The sequence below is a fragment of the Chrysochloris asiatica genome, unplaced genomic scaffold, assembly GCF_000296735.1.
Source record: "Chrysochloris asiatica unplaced genomic scaffold, ChrAsi1.0 scaffold00037, whole genome shotgun sequence".
Classification (NCBI taxonomy): domain Eukaryota; kingdom Metazoa; phylum Chordata; class Mammalia; order Afrosoricida; family Chrysochloridae; genus Chrysochloris; species Chrysochloris asiatica.
The window spans coordinates 2,357,833-2,379,728 of NW_006408555.1; positions in this window are offsets into that span (position 1 = coordinate 2,357,833).

Below are 21,896 nucleotides of genomic sequence, written 5' to 3' on the forward strand. Positions count from 1 at the left end.
GTGGCAGAGTTCCTGAGGACCCCAGAAACCAGGTGACCACATGGACCAAGCAGCCCTGGAGGTGAAAGCAGACACCGTGAGCGCTTCCTTCTTCCTCCTGGGCTCGTCTTTAGGACTCATTCCATTTCCACTGGGACGTCTTAAATGTTGGCCATGATCCAAAGACTCAATTTCTTTGGTGTCTTCTGGAATCCAGAAAGCCCAAATCGTGAAACCCCAATTAATCCTGGGATTATTGTGCTCTATCTGCCTCAGTTTCCTCATGTGTCAAATGGGGATAATAATGGTGATGATCTTGTCATCGGAAGCATTTGAGATGAAAAGGAAGGTGCAACAAATTGATGAATTCAGACTGGGCTGTGGGAGAGCATGCTGGGCACACGTGGACTGTGGACTATCCAGAAAGGGGGCAAACTGGTCTTAGAAGAAAGACAGCCAGACTGTCTCTGAGAAGCCAGCCTAGGGAGACTGACTTGCTTAACTGCTCCGAGCAGTTAGCCCCAACCAATGGCTTTCTCTTAAGCACAGAAAGACCAGAGCTCAGAGGGGCTCCTCCGTTGGGGTGATAGGTGGTGGGCTGGGCTTGAACATGCCTGTCTTCTGCTGGCCTTTCCCACGGTGGAGGTGGTGGAAAGGCTGAGTCTGGAGTCAGCCCGAGGGGCCCCAGTGAGCAGCCTCTTCCTACACAGAATCTGGAATCCCAGGGCAGGGAGGTTCCGTGCAGGTCTCCTGCCTCTCTCTCTCTTCTGGAGAGCAGCATCAACAGGTTCCGCACTCCACCCCCATGTGGGAAGGGAGGTCAGAGGAGCAAGAGGTGGGCCCAGTCTCTTTTACGAACAGGGAATCCCCATGTAGCCCCTCAGTGCTAGGCTTCCGCTGGCCACAAGCCTGGTGTTCAGCTCAGAGCTGGTTTGGTGTTTACTGGTTGCTGTCTCCCTGAAAGCGGGTGGGGGGCAATAATGTGAGATCTGGTGGTCTGGCCAACAGGACCCACAGAGGAATACACACATACATAGCACACAAGCATATGTGTGCACACACACAACATGGCACATGTACACACATGCACACAAGTGAACACACACATAGACTTACACGCATATGAAGGGGTTTCAAAAGTTCATGGAAAAATTCCATTACCTTTCCTTTCCACTTTTCCATGAACTTTCTAAAGCCCCTCCTGCATCACACATGCTTACTGATGCACACACGTGTACACACACACGTTCAGACACCAGTGCTCACACTCACAGACACGTGTACATATGTGCACATTCGGACATTGGTTCCCACATTCACAGACACACACATATACATATGTGCACATTCAGACATTGGTGCTCACACTCACAGACACACATATACATATGTGCACATTCAGACATTGGTGCTCACACTCAGACACACACATGTACACACACACACATTCAGACATCATTACTCACACTCACAGACACATGTGTACATATGTGCACATTCAGACACCGAGCTCACACTCAGAGACACATGTATACATACATTCACACTCACAGATATATGTATACTTATGTGCACATTCAGACATCAGTGCTCACACCCACAGAGACACAGGTGTACATACATGCACATTCACACATCAGTGTGCAGACTTCTAGAGGCGCACACAGTAACGCACACATATTTACACAGACATCATTGTACATGAGCATATGTGCACCAACTCACTTCACAAGGCTCACAAGTGCTCACACATGTGCACACGCAATGCACGCTCATGCTAGTTCATTTAAGTGAGTACACAAACATGCATGCACACACATTGTGCACACTCCCCCTTGTTCATATATGTGAACACACAAATACACATATATAAGTGCACACTTACCTTTGTTCATTTGCATAAACACCTGTGCATATGAACACACACAGACACATGCATATTCAATACACATACTCACCCATGTTCATTTATGTAAGCACAATGTTTGCACTCACCTGTGTTCATTTATATAAGCACAATGTGCGCACTCACATTTGCTCATTTATGTGAACTCATAATGCACACATTCATACCCATCATGCACACTCACACTTGCAGAAGGAAGAGTGACTTTGGGACTTAAAAACTCAGTCTGTTCGGCCCCCACCTCTCCACCCCCAGGTTCCTTCCATCTCATCTGTAGAGCCAGGGGAGCAAACAGACACCAGTTTGCCCCTGTTTGGAATTGGGCCCCAGCACTGTGTGATTTTCATTACGTTGTTGACCATCTCTGCTCCTCAGTTTCCTCATCTGTGGAGTGGGCACAATCACCGTCTACCCCCCGAGGGGACAAATGAGACCATGGGTGTGGGTTACTGAACATGCAGCTCAGGAGCAGTAATGTGATGGTGGTGGTCGTGTTCCCTGATGGTGCTGATGGAGGTGGCCTTAGAGAAGAGATTTCTCTGCTGGGCTGTCTTTGGGCTGGCAGGCTCCTATGCCTCCGAGACTCCGATTTACAAGAGCTCACCTCCTGAAACAGCCTGGGACGCAGTCCGGAGCCTGTCTGATCTCCCCAGGCAGTCCTGGGGAGCTGTGCTCCGGGGGGTCCTCCATTTGTGGTGGGACACATGCCATTTGTTGGAGGCGTGGGGTGACTTACTGGGCACCCCTGGAAGTGAGCACAGAGTTCAAGGCTGGGCACGCCCCGTGCTCATTATGAGATCTAATTGTGGGCTCCAGTTTCAGAGCTCCGCCAGTGCAGGTGGAGGACCCTCTGCAGAGGTCATGCCCGACAGCTCATTAAACTGCCGGTGTGAAGGGGAAGGCCATCTGGATGCCATTTGACAACTTAAGTGGTAATTACGCCCGTTTGGCGCGGGAATTAGGGAACTCCGAGGCTTGAGCTGAGGCAGAGGCAGCGATGGTGGGGGCCAGCCCTGGTCCTCACACCACAGATGCCTGTGGGCTCGCTTTCTCCATCACAGATTGCCACGTTGGAGGTGACAGCGCGGATCCCCAGGACACTTTCCTCTCAGCACCCTGCCCCAGCCCCCAGCGCAATGTGGAAGTGTTTAAGCGGGTTTGCACCAGGCAGCGTAGCAGCAATCTGTACATCGAAATTACAGCCATTCCGTGGCCGGGGAAAAGTAAATAAACGTTTCACAGCTGCGGGGCACAGTACAGACAGCACCTATCTTCTCTGATTGCCCAGCTCGTAACTCAGTGGGAAATGTGAGATGATAAAGGGCTAGGGGGGTGAGGGGGGCATAGATCCACCCAGCTCCAAGGGGGCCCGGGATTAACCCTCCGGGAGCTAGGACAGGGTGGGCAGCAGGGCCTTCCTGTGGAGCCTGGGTTGCAAGCCTACACATTTGCAATTGCAAAAATGAGCTAGCTCACAAGCAACTCAGGGTGCTCGGGATGAGATGCCAGGACGATCGGACCCTGGGCCATCACCAGAGCCCAGCCAGGGGCCTTTTCCTGAGGTGAGTGCACTTGCTTTCTGACCAGAGTGGTACTTGCTGGCATCCACATGGTCAAACGCTTGCCTCATGCAGCGTCGTGTGAACTCACCTCAGTGACCACACTCCCATTTCACAGATGAGAAAACCAAGGCCCCGAGAGGCTGACCAAGACAAACTGCCTCCAAGACCGGCCTCCCAGGGGGAATCTGTGGGCTCAGAATCTGGTGGCATTTTTACAGGCACCCTAGAGGGCTCTGGTAGAAAGCTAGGTTCAGGGCCACCACTTGTTGGGACAGGTCTGAAAGAAAAGGCTTGCTAGTGGGGGCTCACACCACATGACACCCCCTTCTCTTGCTTCCCCCTGGGGAAAGCGGCTCCATCCTGGGAATGACACCCATGCCCAGTCAGCTTACAGCTGTGAGCACACGCTCTGGGTTCGAATCCTGACCCCTCTGCCCTGGCCGGTGTGATGTGAGCAGAGGGGCAGATGCACCCAGGAAGGGAGGGAAGCATGCCTGCTCTCCCTACCTGTCCCTCCAGTGGCTGGAACTCAGGGATGGAATTGAATCATATGGGACAGACAGAGGGCTTAGGAAGGAGAGAGAAAGCCTGGGCCCCAGGGACTTTGGAGAGCAAAATACAGGTTCTGTTATCTCCTGGGGCCCCTGGCATGCTGTTAGGTGACGTCAAACTGGTTCCGATTCGTAGCAGCTCATGCGTAACAGAACAGAGCACTGGGCAGTCTGCACCATTCTCATTGTCACTGCTGTGTCCAAGCCCATTGCTGCGGCCATGGCATCAGTCCACCTCACTGGGGTCTTCCTCCTTTTCTCTGACCCTCACTTTAACAAGCATGATGATGTCCTTCTCCAGGGACTGGTCCCTCTCGATCACGTGTCCAAAGTAGATGGGACGAAGTCTCGCCGTCCTCACTTCTCAGGGACATTCTGACTGCCAAGAGAGGTCTGTTCATAATTCTGGCAGACTGTGGTATAGTCCATATTCTGTACCAACACCGTAATTCAAAGACCTCAATTCTTCTTTGGTCTTACTCTTCATTGTCCGGCTTTGGCATGCATATGAGGTGGTTGAAATCACCATGCTTGGGTCAGGCGCACCTCGGTCCACTGGTGCTTTGGTTTCTGGTCATGGCATCATGGATCCTTTCTTGGTGGGGCTGGAGGCCATGGCTGGGGAAGCTCCCTATTCCATGTGGCAAGATCCGGGGACTTACTCCAGACATTTCAGTCTCCAGTCCTACCCTCTGGTCTCCCAACTATGCAATATTCCTCTAAGTTCCCTTTTCTTTAGCTAGCTGGGTTTTGGTTGGGGTCAGTGACGGTTCTGAGGTAGAATTCTCACCTTCCATGTGTTTCACCCAGGCTCTACTCCCGGCCAGTGCTTCTCATGAGCAGCCCCCACCTGTCAGTGGGGGCTTTCCTGTGGCTAGGGTGCTAAACAGGTTTCAGTGGAGCGTCCAGACTAAGAGACTAGGAAGAGAGGTCTTGATGATCTTCTTCCAAAAATCGGCCCACGAAAACCCTTCGGACCTCAGTAGTGCAAACCCCAACCAATCACGAGGGTGATGTGGGGCTGGCAGCATTTTGTTCCCTTGTGAATGGGGTGCCACAAATTGAGACCAGAGCTGGAGTATCCAGTCAACAAGATAAGCAGGGACTGGCATGTGCGTATTTACTCACATGTAGGAAACAGTTTCACAACCCATGTGTAACTGTTCACTCCAGATGAGTAAGTAAGCACACGTCAGCCCCTGCTTACCTTGCTGACTGGGTCCCTGACAGGGACAGCAGATTTGAAGAGGCTTTGAGTCTGTCAGAGGATGTTGTGGGGTTGGGAGAGAGACCACGGCCAGCTGGACCCACCTAGCCGCAGAATCATTGATATGGTGAAAACATGGGACTAGTCACTGCCAGTCAGTGAGTAAACACAAGTCGGCCAGTGCCCCCCTTGCTGATGGGTTACTGACCCCTGGTCAGGGCCAATTTGGTGGCAGTCACAACTCCTGGGGCGTTTCTGGCTTGTGGTGGGGTCCCGTTGGCATTGCATACCGCCCAGTGTTGGGGAGGGTCAGGCTCTTGGAAGGTCCCTATGAACCCAGGCCACAAACACCACACCTGGAAACGGTTTACTTCCTGCTTCAGGGAGGCCCACTCACTGCAGTGACATCAGAGCTCTGAGCTGCTTCAGCAGCCGTGGCCATCACTTGGTCCCTCTACTCCCCACCCTGTAGAGGGCTGGACCCCCATGCCCACCCACAGCCACGTGTGACCTGTCCCCTCTGCTGATGGACGACTTGGCCCCATTTGGTCACTGGGTGCCAACAGTTCTTCCAGCTGACATCTCCTTCAGGTAATAAAGGGATGGGAATGGGTATTTTGTGGTATTTTTTCCTGGAATCATGGCAGATTGAAGGTCGGTAGCCTGCAGCATCCTGACTGATTCCAACTCCCATGACCCACCCTGAGGCTGAAGAGCATCTGGGCAGGCCAGGGATCCCTCCCTGCAGTCCTGTCGGTAGCCACCTGTGAGGATGCTGCCCCTGGAAGCCCAGCCCCGGGTGTCTGCAGCCCTTCGAGGAAGCGAACTCCCCGCTCATTCAGTGCATGCTTGTTGGCCTCATGCTGGATTGTCAAAGATGCCATTTTACTTGGATCTGCGATCACCACCCATGGAAGCAGCAAATGTGCTGCAGAAGACCTCTTACAGAAAGTGTTAAAAAACACAAAGAGGTCACCTTGATGGTTTAGGTGTGCCTGACCCAAGACTTGGCATTTTTAGTTGCCTCATATGCATGTGAAAGCTGGATGAATGTTGTTGTTAAGTGCTATGGAGTCAATTCTGACCCATAGTGACCCTGTATAGGGTTTCCAAGGAACAACTGGTGAGCTTGAACCACTGACCTTTTAGTTCAAATGACGTTGCAGTCTGCTGCGTTAGCCCACAGCGCCACACCAGGACTCTGGATGATGGCTAGGGAAGACCAACAAGGAGCTGATGCTTTTGAGGGATGGTGTTGTCAGAAGAGTATTGAATATACCGTGGGCTGCCAAAATGACGGACAAAACTCGGTTGGAAGTACAGCCAGAATCATCCTTGGAGACTATCCGCAAATGATGAGACTTCATCCCACAGACTTGAAATGTGTTTTTGGGAGGGACCAGTCTCTGGAGAAGGACACCCTGCTTGGTCAGCGTAAAAGAGGAAGACCCCAACAAGATGGGTTAACATGGTGGCTGCAACCGTGGGCTCAAGCATAGCAATGATTGTGAGGATTCCACAGACATGAGGAGGCAGCCCCTAACAATGCCACCCTTCGGGGCTGGGCCTTGGATTGTTTTCGAGTGACATCATCTGATTCCTGCCGTAGATGGAAGATGGTTAACTGTTGGTTTTTGGCATGTGATTTGGAGTTTCTTTGAGCCCAGCCTAGGTTTCATTCTTACTCATTTTACTCTGAATCTTCAACCCAACATTGGAGCAGGCATGTCCTCACCTTATGCAAACTCAACGGAATCCTTGCCCATGCCAATCCCAGCCAGCAACTTCAGAGTATACCAGCAAGGATAAAACCCACTCAGGTATCCCCAAATTATCCTAGGATCCAATCTCCAAGGACAGTTACACCCATCGATGGTGAGTTTTGTTAGTCCTATAGGATCTCTCCCTTCTGGAATTTTCCTAGCATGGTCTGATCCTAACTCAGAAAACTGAGAATGGCTGAGTGCACACTGAAAAATACATGCCCACTCCTTATCATCATTGGGTTCCGATGGCGACTCTCCACCCTCCTCCCTCACCTCATGATGGTCTGCTGTCACGAGACGTTGTCATTGGGCACTGCTGAGTTGATTCTGCCTCTCTGGCTCTTAATGACCCAGGTGACAAGAGTAGAATGGCCTCATACCATTTTCTTGGCTGCAGTCTTTAGGGAATAGCAGATCTTCAAGGTTTTCCTCCGCAGAACATCTAACTAGTGGGTTTGAACCATCAACTTTGAATTAGCCGCTGAACATCTAACCAATGGAGGAAGGCTACTTCTGGCTCAGTTCATCCTTGAACTGCCTGCTCCCTGTGTCTGGATATCTTGTTTTAAAAAACCTTGATGGACCATCTTTGAAAAGTTCTTTGCATTTCGTTATGAGCCTTTCCAAGTGATAGCTTGAGAAGCTTGGGCTCTGAATTGATTTCCACAGAGCTTTGTCTTCCCCACATCTGCCTGGCAGCTTGTGGTGGTCGTCTTTCTGCTTATGAAAAGTGACTTCAGATGCTGCAGCCCCCCGTCTCTGCTGGTTCTCAGTAGCCCCCCGGTCTGTGTTGGTTCTCCGTAGCCCCCGGTCTGTGCTGTTTCTCCATAGGATCAACCTTATTCTATGTTCCTTGGCAGTGGAAAGGGCCTTTTAGACCCTGTTTGGTGGATGGAGTTACTCATGCTGGGAACTTAGGCTAAAGAGTAGCTGTACCATGACAAAGTACGAGGACACTCACCATGAGACCCAATTCAACATCTCCCCAGTAACTTACACTAGCGGGCCTGTCTAGTTTCTGACTGTTCCCTGGTAACTCGCCTGGACTCATGAGCTCTATGCGTCCCCTTCATGCCGCTGGCTCAGGGAAAAGCAGTTTAATTTCATAAAAAGGGCAACACTTCATTTCTGAACAACTTATGGTTTAATAGAGTAAAACCCATTAATAAAGGTATTTGTTCTATTACGTTGGTTACTGTTGGGGTTCAGCCATGTGTTCCTTGTCTTTTTAGGGCACACCCATTGCCACTGAGTTAGTTTCAAGTCAAGGGAACCCCACATTTGTCAGAGAGCACTCCCTGGGATTTTCTGTGGCTGCGAAGTTATAGTTGTAGATTTCATGGCCTTTCTTTTGTTGGTGGGACCCTTTGCATTGCTCATCTTTTGGTTAGCAGCCAATCAGAAACCTCTTTTGCTAAATAGGGACCTTCTGGGCATGTAGAGGGAGCTGAGAATGGGCCGTCAGAGGTTCCGGTTCAGGCTCTTCCTTGGCAGGGGAGCCACTGTGGGGAGACAGCTCTGCCTCTTCTGTTCTTGTCCCCTTTCTCTGCCTGCTGCAGTAACAGCAACTCTGACTGTGAAGATGGTGCATCTGTGTGTGTGTGTGTGAGCGAGTGTGCATGCGTACATGTGTGTGCATGTGTGTGTGTGTGCAGGAGGGGGTCCAAGCCCACGCTCCAGAGCTCTCACCCCTATCACTGTCGTGTGTGCATACCAGCAAGTTGTGTGTTCCCCTAAATACAAAGTCAAGTGGAAAGATCACATTTTCTCAATGTTCAGAGACACATTTTTGTTTGCTCTCCCATCCGAGTGCTTCTCTAACTAAAATGCACCTTGTGATAAAAGTTCTTAGTGAACAGATGACTTAAGACACTTGATGACTATATCTTCGAGTGTAAGCAATATGGCAGCCATGAGAACCGCTCACCCAGGGCTCCTTCTGGGCCAACGGCAATTACATGCTGTGGTCAGTCAAAAAGTACTGGTATTGGGGCTCTGTGTTCTTCCACGCACAGGTTTATTCCACACAAAAGGGTTTTACATGTGTCTCTGTGCTCACGGGGTGGCTGTAGACAAGTTCTCTCAGGAACGCACTTGTCTTAAGTTGCCTTCAAAAGAAAGGTCCAATCCAGACAGCGGCTTCCAAGGGATCTGCTGAGCCTAGTAAATTCAAAGCAGAGAGGCCAACTCAGAAAGTTAGGAGACTGTTGCTGAGATTACAAAGGGCTGGTCTTGATTGGTGTTCTTGAAGGACCCAGGAGGATTATGGGGCTTATCTGTAAGAAACAGTTTATTGGAAACCTCATTGGTGAGAAAAAGGCCAGGAAAGTTGTGCTGAGGAATTGTTTTCTATCACGATAATGCGTCTGCACATTCTTTGAGGTTAGCAAGGTCCGACCTGGGAGAATTTCCTTGGGAAACTTTACCCCATCCACCCCACAGCCCTGATCTTATCCCCTTCAGACATCGTTTTGTTCCCCAAATCAAAGAACACTGAAAAACCGCACAATTTTGAGTTCCTTGAGGATGGCCAGACTGTCGTTGTGATGTGGTGTTAATTGAAGAACGCAGAATTCTTCAGGGAGGTGTTAGAGAGGGAGACACCACCTTTTGAAGTGGATAGACCTCGATGGAGGATTTGTTGAGAAACAACTGATTTACATTTTGGTGCTTTTGTGTCGTAACAGTTTCTGTGATTTTGCAGCAATACTTTCTGACTTACCCTTGTACATTGCCTCATCCCATCTTCAAAACAATCAGTGGAAAAGGTCCATGGGTCAAGAAAGTATTTCTGTTTCAATTTTATAGATGAAGAAGCATAGAATCAGAGAGGGTGAATGGCTGGCCCAACCTCACACAGCCAGTAAGTGTTTGCTTTTGGATTGGAACTCAGCTCTAACTGTGGACTGAGTGTTTAAATGTTGGGTAGAAACTGCCTGGCCTTTTCCAGGTGAACTTCCATGAAGGCTAATTCAGTCTCCTCCTCAGTTTTCACCTTGGTAGGGACATCGGCTTCCTTCTCTTTTTAACTTTTCATTGTGATTTGAGTGAATATTTACAGAGCGAATTCGTTTTCCATTCAACAACTCACACACATTTTGTCCCCTCTCAATGGTTGTAGTGTAACAGAAGTCTTCCCACTTCCTCCCTGGCTTTCTGGCTTCTTATCATCATTCCTCCTCCTTCCTGCCTTCTGAGCTGGTCCTTGTCACGTGCTGCCCTTTCCATCCTCTCTGGTTCGTTGTCCTAAGGAAAGGGACCCTCCCTAGTGTTGCTGTTCACCTTCTAGGCCTGTCTGTTGTGTACCCCTAAGTTAAGCCACAGGGGTGTGTTCAGTTCCTGGCTTGAAGGGTGGCTTAGAAAGGGTTGTCATTTCCATTTGAAAGGAAGTAAGAGCTATAGTCTTGGGATGTTGCATTTTCATAGATGTAATTCTCATCCACTCTTCTAGAAAATAGGAATTGTCTGGATTGGAAGCCATGAAATCATTTGAAACCCAACCGTTTGGCCTTAGTGGCCCTGTCTTACAATACGAAGTGTTCTCCAATTCTCTGGAGCCATGGGACTCCTTAGTTGTTACTACTATGCAAAACAGAGGTCAGAACTCTTTCTCTTCCACGTTTGTCCAGTTGGCCTACTTGCCCTCGGACAGAGGGTGGGACGATACATCAGTCAGACGCCTCTTCAGTCATCCAAACCACTCTGGGCTGGAAAGTTCCCCAGCCGGGCCCTGTGTGAGATTCCTCAGGACTTGGTGGACTCTCCAGAACCTGGGGGACCTCACCCGTTACTTAATCATGTCACAGAGAAACTCCAGAGAGATGAAGAATTAACAGAGAGTCTGTTTGTCTTCTTTGAACTCCATCATTCGTTTCTGCTCTTCTGGCCCGTGTATGTGTCATGTTGCGTGCCCTGACTGGCTTCCCACTCACAGTGACTCCCTGGGACGGAGTAGGACTTCCCCATAGGGTTTCTTAGGGTGTCATTTTTATGGATGGATACGTATCCTGGGTGGATACGAACTACCACCCAACCTTTAGTGAGCCATGGTGCTTAGGTACTATACCATGAGGGCTCCTTAGACTCCCCCCCCACCACCCCCCAAACACACACCTACTGCCCTAGAGTTGATTTAGACTCAATGACCGCATGTCGTAGAGTAGAACTGACCTACAGGGTTTCCCAGGCTGTCCTGTTTACAGGGGCAGACCCCTAGGCCTTTACTCCCTCAGAGTGTCTAGTGGATTTGAACCACCTACCTTTTGCTTAGCGGCCGAGTACTTAGCCATTGATCAATCAGGGCTCCCTCTGTGTGTGTGTGTGTGTGTGTGTGTATTTGCAGAGTGAGCAGGAGGTGGGGGAGAAGGAGCTAAGAGTATAGGGCGTTTTTAATACCCGTTTACGTTCATCGTCTACTTTCATTTACATTTATAAAGTGTTTAGTCTTTGCCTTGAAGTGGATGGCCCGGACTTTGTTTTGGACGGCGCGTTCTCTCGGAAAGGGAAAGTGTTTGCATGAAGCAGACGTGGTTATAGTCTTTCAAGGTGCTACGTTTCTGCTGACTTGGTCCAAAACACAAACGCATCTGGTTAAGTCTGCTCTCCACGACTCCCCAAATGTCCTACATTCCAGACAGCCTCTTGGGCTTAAAAATAAAAGTCATTAATCCTGCATTTGAATTCAATATTTGAAATTTTATCCTAATCTTTTTTTTTTTCTTTCCTTTTTTTCTTCCACATGAATTAACTTCTGAAAAGTTGGAAAGAAACATGAGTTTGTTTTTTTTCTTTTAGGGAACATTCTTCACAAAAGGGTATACAATTAAACTAGGTTTGACCTTTGGCGAACTGTCAGCAGATTTTCCACCTGGTCTGAGCAGGAAACGGGCTTCTGGTAGAAGCCTTCGTCTTAGACTCCTGGAAAGGAATCACCGGCACGCTCTGGGGCTGGTATGAGCTTGTTGGCACAAGAATACGGGTCCCTGCTGGCTGATGGGTAATTGATAAGTGCTTGGCATGAGCTGCTAGCTAGATGATCCAGAGAACAGTCCCAGCCAATCCCAAGTCAGCCTTGTCTGAAATACTCAGCACCCGCCCACCCCCGCCCTCCCAGTACACACTGTTCTCTCTTGTGGCGGTTGTCCATCTTGGATTTCATCCGTTCAGGCAGGAGGGGTGCAAGCTTGGGGGTGTAGACCCAGCCCCTCAGGTATTTCAGATCGTCTGGAGTTGGAAGTTGATTGGGGGGCGATATGTGGGTATGGGTGAGGGGCAGAGGGAGGCCCATGGGATTATGTTTTGAAACACAAGGCCATGGCCAGGAATGGGGGACTTGGGGTAACTGGTCTCTGGAGACAGGTTTGGGGAGCATGCATACCTTTACTTGTGTTGGCCATGGGTAGAGGATGGGATGCCCTCAGACGGTACTTCTACCCCTGTGCTCAGCCAATCCAGGTCTGCCCCCGGCCCCCTTTAGTTCATCATCTCTTAGCCTCAGTCTTCTCATCTGAGCAATGGGGACACACAGTAGCACCCGCCTTGCAGGGTACTTTGTCGAGAGGTTCCAATGAGAGGTAGGCAAAGCTCCTTTTCTTGCACTCTGCTTTCCTGTGCCTGGTAGATGTGGGTCATTTTACACACTGAGTTCTGTGGTAACCCTGCATCGAGCACGTCTGTTGGCTGGATCGGTGCCTCTGTGCCCCATGTTGGTCTTTGTCACAGATTTCAGACTAGTTTACCGTACTTGTGCACACTTCAGAGACTGCAGCAGAGCGTCGACATCACTTTCCGATCCCTGGGAAACTGAAACATGCACAAGCCACACTTCAACGTGGTGTTTCCTTTATTGCAGTGGTCTGGAGCTGAGCCCTTTGTGTGTCCCAGGGATTCCTGTGATGTGTTGTCGATGTTGTGTGACTCATGGTGATGGAGTAGAAACACTCCGTTTTTATTTGAGCAGATTAACAGCCTTTTCTTCCACAAACAGCTGCGTGGATTTGAACTGTCTACCTTTTGGTTAGCCATCAGGTGCTTAACTGTCGGACCACTAGGGACCCTTAGTGTTAATATGTAGGAGGAGCCTGTCTAGGGCTGGCACCCCGGGCAGGGTTCAGAGCTACCCCCCCCCCGCCATAAGGAGAGATGGGTTTTATTCTTCAATATACTATTTCCGACCCTGCCTAGGAGGGGCTGTACCTACCTCCTCCAAGCCTGTCCCAACCCCTGCTGCCTGCTTAGTCACTTGTTATCCCTTTCTGGGGTGGTCTCTTATGTCATTGCCTCAAAATGCCTGGCGGGCTGGTACGGGGCCACAGAAGGGGCACTCAGTGTGACTTTCCTGGACTCAGCCCAGGGACAGCTCCAGCCTGAGAGTTCCCGCCTCTTCTCGGTGGGATGATGGTGATGATGGTGATGGTGATGATGGTGATGATGATGATGATGGTGATGATGATGATGATGATGATGATGATGATTTCCTGACCAGAGCTGGTGCGCCTGCTCCAGACAGAGAACAAAGCTGCAGAACCTGGGGCCAGAGCCGTTACGCTTTCTCCTCCAGATTCATCAGGTGGTGGCAGCAGGCGGTGTGCAGGACAGGGTCTCTCGGCCACCTGGAGCGAAGTTGGCCATTCAACAGGGCTGGGCTGGGGGGGTGGTCTTAGGCCGCCCCTCAACCTCTCCAAGCTTCTGCTGCTTCCTCTGGGAAAGCAGATGTGGAAAGGGCCCTTGGAACCAGTGAAGTTAGGGGCACGTTTCCCAAATAGCAGTAACCCAGGGAGGTTCAGGCCCGAGTGTTTGAAACTCTCTGTGAATTCATGATGTGGACTGCCATCACCAAGATCAGGATTTTCATACAATGTTGAAAAACATCAAAACAAATGCAAAAAACTCCCCCCTCCCCCCAACAAATGAAATATCAAAATCTTACGTACAGCCCAATCCACGTTCCTGGTTTTTTTCCCTTTTGCCTAGGGCTCCCGTGTGGCTGGTCCTGGTGTCAGGGTTGGAGGGTCAGATTCCTCCTGCATCTCCTCTGGAGAAAGACCTGATATTACACTGTCGTAAAGATGACAGCGCTAGAAACCCTATGGGACAGTTCTATGAGGAATCTTTAAAATTTAAGGAAAAATCCCATTATCTTTTCATACCATTTCCCCATGAGCCTTTTGAAGCCTGTCACAAGGGTCGCTGTGAGTCAGACTCGAGCCAATGGTACCTAATAACCACCATATAGGAAGAGATTTCAAAAGGTTTGCAAAAAAAAAAAAAAAAGTATTATCTTTCATTCCCCTTTTCAGTGAACTTTTTGAAGCCATCTTGGACACATGTCTCATGTCTTCTTGATGGGTCTTTGTGACTGAACGAAGTGAAGAGATTTTAGGGACAAAGTTGGAGGCCTGACTTTGCAGGCTGTGAGCACCTATGGCTTACTAGAGGACTTTAGTGAGCTAGGGGCCAGAGGGGGCGCCATTGGGTATGGGTGGGGTGATGATACAGTTTCCTGGGGAACATGGCAGCCATCTGGGCTGAGGAAGGAGGGGAGTATGGAAGGGGCCACTTGGGGCTAGAGGGGGTCAGCTCTGGTCTTTTTTCTGGTCACACAGATGACCACCCTGCTTGGGCACCCCACTCAGCCTCGTTTTCCAGGCCATCTGTTGAGTTGCTCTTGTGGGGTGGATATCTGCCTGTGGTTGGAGAGGACAAACACAAAACATCTGTGGCAATCCGAGAGCCCTGGATCTAGTCAGCTGAAGTTCTAGAGACTTCCATTTCCCAGAGCCCCTCTTGCGACTCCATGTTTCTAGTCTCTGAAGAATGTTCCCGTGAAGCTATCATGGCTCTTTGTGTTGGAGGGATGTGGGAGTGGGTTCTACCTCCCTTCGTGGCCCTGAAGGATGATCATGATGTGGATGTGTTGTTCTTTTTGGAACATTTGCCCCCCACTCATCCATTAGAACCCCCAGACCTGGCAGGGTGACCTTCTCAGGGATCAGAGGCATCACCCTTCTTGCCTGGAAGGCCATTCCTTGTTCATCCAAGCCGACTAAATTCTAAGGACAGTGTATTCTGGGCAGCTCCTTGCATTCCATCCTATTTCTGAACGTCTACCTCTCAGTGTTATCCCAGGGGGCTGGTCTTAGGGAGCGCCCTCTGCTGGTAACTGTGTTACTGGCCTTGGTGTCGTGGAGTCCCTTCCAACTCATAGCGACAAGGAGACATTACCTGGTCCTGCGCCATCTTCTTACTTGTGATTGTGTTTGAACCCTTGTTGCAGCTACTATGTCTGGCCATCTCATTGGGAGTCTTCCTCTTTTTCACTGACCCTCCACTTTACCAAGCATGATGTCTTCATCCAGGCTCTGGTCCCTCCTGGTAAGGTTCAAAGTACGTGAGATGAAGTCTCACCATTCTTGTCTCTAAGAAGCTTTCTGACTCTCCTTCCTTCTTCCAAGAGAGATTTGCTCATTTTCCTGAAAGTCCATGGCATCTTCAATATTTTTTTGCCAACCTCCTAGTTCACAGGCCTTCCTTATTCATTGTCTTGGTGTATTAGGAGAGAGGTGCCCCTGCCTTTATTATAAATACCAATTTCCATCCAGACAATGAAGACGTCAACACCAGCTGCTGTCTAGCTGATTATGACTGTAGGATTGTTATCATTGGCTGCTTTTCCGGAAGTAGATCACTCGGGTTTTCTTCCAAACCACCTCTGGGGTGAGCGCGAACTACCAACAGTCCTCCTCTGTGCATTGAACTGTTTGTACCACAACCACAGAATTTCTCGTTCATAGGAACGGAAGTCCACTGTCTCACAGGTGTGGCGACTGGGAGGCAGAGACCAGGGTGTGGGCCGTGATGATTCTTCTCATGGTTCTGAGGAAACAGCTTCTGGTGGCTCCAGGGACTGTTGGTTTATCGCCGCAGCATTACGTGATGTTCTGACTCCTCGCCTCTGAGTCTCTCCTCGTCTTTTATAAGGACACCAGTTATATAGGATTAGGACCCACCGTACTCCACCATAAGGAGCTCTGGTAGAGTAGTGGCTATGAATCGGGCTGCTAACCTTAAAGTCAGCAGTTTGAAACTACCAGCTGTTCTGTGGAAGAAAGATGAAGCTTTCTGCTCCTGTAGAGATTTACAGCCTTGGAAACCCTGTGCAGGGTCGTTGTGAGTCGGAACCGACTCCACAGTACTTAACAACAACAACTCCTCCACCATGACCTCCCGTGTGCCTGACCGATAACATCTGTGAGGACTCTAGTTCCTAACCAGGCCACGTTCATGAATGCAGGAGTTAGAACTTCAACAGGTCAGTCCTCAGCTGCAGGGTAATTACAAGCCCTGGTAACATAGTGGATTGGGAGCTGGGCTGCTAACTGCAAAGTCAGTTGTTTGAATCTACCATCTGATCCGAGGGAGAATGATGAGGCTTTCTGCTTCTGAAAAAATTTGCGTCCTCAAAAAACCCTATGGAGGTCCCTATGAGTTGGTATGGACTCCATGTCACAGAACCACCACCACCAACACCACCTCCCCTCTCACTGTCCACAGGGGCTTGGCACCGGGCAACGTGAACTTGCCACATAACACGTATTGTTGAGTAGTAGAATTCCATTTCATGCACCGAATCCCATGCCCTCCTTTGAGAGACATGAAAACCTCCTTTGATGAAATTCCAAATAAATTACCACGACAACACCCACCAAAATGAGGTGGCCAAATGACAAATTGTTTGTGCATGCTGCATATGACATTGCAGAGACCCCAACATGCAACCCAGGCGGGGTACTTTCTTCCTCTTCCTGTTGACCACTAGTTTGAATGATCCAGTAGCCTCACTGCCCTGGGTTTCCAGGTGTGAGGAGAGCAGGTGGAGTTACCTTGGTTCACAGGGTGTATCTCTCCACCACTGCTTACTTCTAGAATTGTTGTTAAACTGCCATTGAATCGTTCAGGCTCAAAGTGACCCTGTATAGGGTTTATAAGGAGAGGTTGGTAGGTTTGAACCACTGACCTTGTGGTTGAAATTGACCTTGCAGTCCAATGCATATTCTTCAGCACCACACCAGGGCTTCTATTTCGAGTGGACCCTCAGTTTCTCCCTCTGTAAACAGGGATGGAGTTCAACGAGTTAATACATTTAAGGTGGTTAGAACAGCCGGGCATAGAGGAAGTCCTCCAGAAGTCTTAGCCACGTACTATCATTACTGCAATCAGCCAAGCTTTGGGCCCGGGTCTAGCAGTTTCAATGTCTCCATTGTACCGGTGCTCCCGGTAGAATAAACGGCATCTTGAATATAAAGAGGTCCCCATGCCACGATCTGAAGCCATTTATAGCAATTCCTGTTTCCACTGTGGACTGGCAGTTTTGCTGATATGGAAGGAAAATTTCAGGTCCTTGGCTGTATAAATTTAGTTAGTGTTTTATGGCTTATGACTTTTATCACATGACTTTTGTTTCTCATTAAGGCAGTGAATGAGATTTACTAATAAGCCAAGTGAAATCTAATTAGAGCAGGGGCCTTTTCCTGAAGAATTAATTCTCCTGTGGGCCCACAGATGTTAGGAATTCAGCGTCGCCCCCCCCCCCCCCCCTTGCTCCCCTTGGAAACACAGGACCTGCATAAACTGAGTTTGCGTTTAGCCCAAGAGCTGGTCTAAGTCTTGTAGATTTCTTTCCTGAAAATGAATACAGTTGCCTCAAGGGTCAAAACCACAAATAGTCATAAAGGACAGAGGTATTGTCCTGGCAAGGGTACAGATGTCTTAAATACAACTTGGCAATTCATACACGACAGGTGATTATTATGAAAAAAGAGAAGAGATGTTTAGATTAATGGTTAGGGGCTTTGTTTCCTCTGTGGTCATTGAAAAGTCCTCTTGCCAAAGCTTGAGATACATTTGTTTTTTTGCCGCAAACATCAGCATATTGTTTGCTCCTCTCCAGGTAGGGGTTGTGTGTGCACACACGTTCCCCTGGAACCAAAATGATTACTCTGTGTGTGTTTCCATAATGCGGCACCCTACCCCCCAACCCACTTCAGAGGTTTTTCTCCTTTTTTCCCTCCCCTGGTTTCTCCCCTTCCCTCATGTCTAAGGAGGGGTTTGTCTGGGAACGCTTGGTTGCAGAGCTTTGTGGATTGTAAAACAGGAGTAGGAAGAGGAACAGAAAGCATGGTTTTTGTGGGGGGGGAGGAGGGCTGTTGGGAAAATAAGACAGAGGGAGGCTGGGAGGTGTGAGGGAAATGAGATAGTAGGCAATAGGTGGTCTAGATATCTGTTTCTGTAGGTTGGACATCCGCTTCATGGTGTTTCAGAAACTCGAGTGAAGGCGTGGAATAATTCCTGAAGTCCTGTATGGTGGCCGGACAGTATCGCTTTGTTTGGAATAATGTGGAGACTGGGCTACATGGGCCCTGCTTTAGTAGGGCAGCTTCACGTTTTACACTAAGCTCACCAGACACCCAAGGGCAGGTTTGCCATTCACAGCTGTCTTGTGAAAATATTGATGAAAGAGATCGTTTGCAGATCGCGCTCAGTCACAGATTTACCGCCTTTGGGGGTTTGGGAAGGAAACACTGGGTTGGGGTAGAGGTTCTATCAACTCCAGGAGTCTGTTCCCTGCTGACTGGGGTCCAGAAATAAGGGGCTCAATCTCTGAGTGTTGTCACCTTAAAACGCTCAGGATTCAGCAGGAGGGGTGCCAGAATGGAAGGCCAGCACCCAGACTTCTTGAAGCTGGCGTGGGTGGAGCAGGGCCAGCCAGCTCGGACCCCTCCCACCCTCCTGACCACTGCTGGTCAGTTGCAGCAGCAACTCTGGCCTGTGTTGGGCCCCAGAAGAGGAAATACTCCCTCAGTCACCCCGACCATGCAAGAAATTTGCCTTGTGTATGTTTTCTGTTTCTGGACCCCTTGGGCTCTGGTTGAGTACCTGCTCCATCCAGCTCGATTTTTGCTAAAATGTTGAAACTTCACTTTTCTGTTGAATAATTTTCAGGTTGAGACTGGTGTCAAATTAAAGACCCATACATGCCCCTCCTCTCGCCTGCCCCCTGGCAGGCCGGGCTGCTCTGGAGATGAATCCTCACACACAGGTTTACCAACCCACCTTGCTATGCTTAGTACAAGAAACCCACTTACAGGGGCCTGATTTACAGCCCCCTCAGACTTCCTGTTACTCCAAGCATGAGTGTTCTGAGCCGTACCCCCTGCTTCTCGCCAGCCCAGCTGCCGCGGCCACCTCCTCACTGTCTCCCCAGCTCCCACTAACTACGCACCCAACAGCCTCATGGACCCACCGGCTGCGGTCTCGAATCCTCCCAGACCGTACTGTCTCTTTTTCAAATTGAGGGTTACATTTACTATGTGTGTACCACCTCTCTCAACTTCCAGAACATTCTGTCACCCCCAACTTCATCTCTCCCAGCTCCTGGCAACACCTGTCTGCATTTTGTGTACCAAGTTGTCCATTCTGGGCATTTCCTGTCATTGGGATCATGTGACAGCTGCCCTTTTGTGTCTGACGTATTTCACTCACTGAGTCTGTTTTCTATTGCTGCTATCATAGAAATACACAAAGGAGGTGGTTTTCACAAACAGGAATTCATTGTCTCACAGTTTAGGAGACTAGAAGTCCAAATTCAGGGCGCCACGTCTAGGGGGAGAGCAGCTTTCTCTCTGTTGGCTCTGGGGGGGAAGGTCCTTGTCTCTCTTCATCATCTGCACCCTTGGACATCTCCATGTCTCTGCATCAGTCTAGGATGCTCTTCTTTCTTGGTGGTAATGGGTTCCTCTCTCTCTGCTTGCCTGTTTAATCCCTTTTGTGTTTCAAAAGACACTGATTCAAGATGCAGCCCTCTGCTGAAGATCGCATCCTGTTTTATGAATGTAGCTGCCTCTAATCCAGCTTCATTAACCTCACAGAAGTGAGGATTTCAACACAGGATAATCACATCAAATCACAAAGTAGAGGAGAATCCCGTCGTGCTGAGAATCAAGTTGACCCATACTTCTATGGGAAACAATTCCATCCACAACATTCTGCACAATGTTCTCAAAGTTCATCCCCCATTCAAGGCTTCATTTTTCCTACTGGCTGAGTCGTCTTCCATTGCATGGATGAATCTCATCTGTTTATCCATCATCTGTCGGTGGGCATCAATCTACCTCTATTAGAATTTCTATTTTCCTGCCTGGTGAGGGCCTTTGCAGCTCTCGGTTTCTCTGACGACATCTGTCTGAGAGCTCTGTGAGATGTGAGACTCGGATATGGGGACAGGGTCCCAGCTCTGTGACTGTGTACCATACGGCTCTGGGAAGATCTTCTCTGGACTCAGCTTGGACTAGCCCACTGACTCTTGTCTGTCATGTGCTTAGAAGCACCTGGGGACCGTCACAGTTGTTAGCCCTTAATTCTCTTCTGGGTGGGGTCTGTTGTTGCTAGGTGTTGTTGAGTCAATTCTGACTCATAGCAACCCTGTATACTGGTTTGAACTGCCAACCTTGTAGTTAGCAATCCAGTGTTTATTCTACAGAGCTCCCAGCGCTCCTCAGATGGGGTCTGGACAGCCCCCGCAAAAGCTCCCGGATGATTGTGACACACAGTTGGCATGAGGGTCCCTGAACCACCTCACTCACTGGTTTATTTAACAAGAGTTTCAGGAGTGAGCACTGGGTTCTGTGAGCCAAGCTGGGTGCCAGGGACCAGCCTCACGCTGCTCACGGCCAGTAACCACAGAGACCACATGTGGGTGATAGTCAGATTCCCAATTGTGGGGGACAGGGTTCCAGGACTCAGGGGTGCTTGTTGGGGGACTTGATGACTGTGTTTAGAGCTGGAGAACAATAGGAACCCCCTGAGGGGAAGCAGAAGTGGGTTCCGAAGCTTGTTGTTGATTTCCAGGTCTCGAGTTCACCCAATGGTGTCCATGCCAGGGCCAAGGCCATTCCTGAAGGACCCAGGCAGCGGGGAGAGGAGGGTTGGCATCTCTTACGGGACAGGACTTCCCTCACCGGCCATTTCCACCCAGCCACAAGTCTCTCAGTCCTGACCCAGTCCCCTGACCCTCAGTGTTGTCATCTAGGCAATGATCCTACCAAGCACCCGCTGCATGTTAGATGCCCAGGAATGCATTCAGTTCCCACAGCTCCTATGGTTACCCCCACCACACAGAGGAGAAAGCAGACACACAGAGAGGTTGTGCTGTTGGTGGTAGTGGGCGCTGCATGGCCCAGTTGGACTCAGAGTGACCCTGTGTATTAGAGCCGCCCCATTGCGTGTCTTACACTGACCACCAGGTACGTCTCCTGAGGAGTGTCTGGATGAGTTCGAACCACTGACCTGTCAGTTAACAGCCAAGTGCTTAACCTTTGTGCCACCAGGGATCCCATTCCCAAGTCCCTCCCCAGCAGTGTAATGGCAGTTTCGGACTTTGAACCAGGCTTCATCCCCACTGCCATTCAGCATCGTGATTTCTCATGCCCCCAGTGAGAGTGCGTCTGTTTGACGGTTTCCTGCCTCGACAGCCATGCATGCCAACTGTGCCCTTCCTCTGCAGCAAATCCCAGACAGCCCAGCCTCTCCTACACACGGTGTATGTCTCCAGACAGCGACAGTAGTGTTGCGTGTCTGCCCGTGCTCTGCACTGTGTGCTCTTTACATGTGGGCAACCAGGAGCGTCTGCTCTGCCACTGGGAAGCTGAGAGGCACAGGAAGGAGCCAGTGGGTGGTGGGGCCAGTAAGTGAGTGAGTAAAACAATGAGTGAGTGAATGAACGAGTGAGTGAGTGGGGAGAGTGACTAAATGAATGAACGGTAGAGTGAGTGAATGAGTGAGTGAGAGAGTGAGTGAAGGAATGAGTGAATGACTGAGTGAATGAATGAATGAGTGGCTGAATGAATGAGCAAGTGGATAAATGAATGA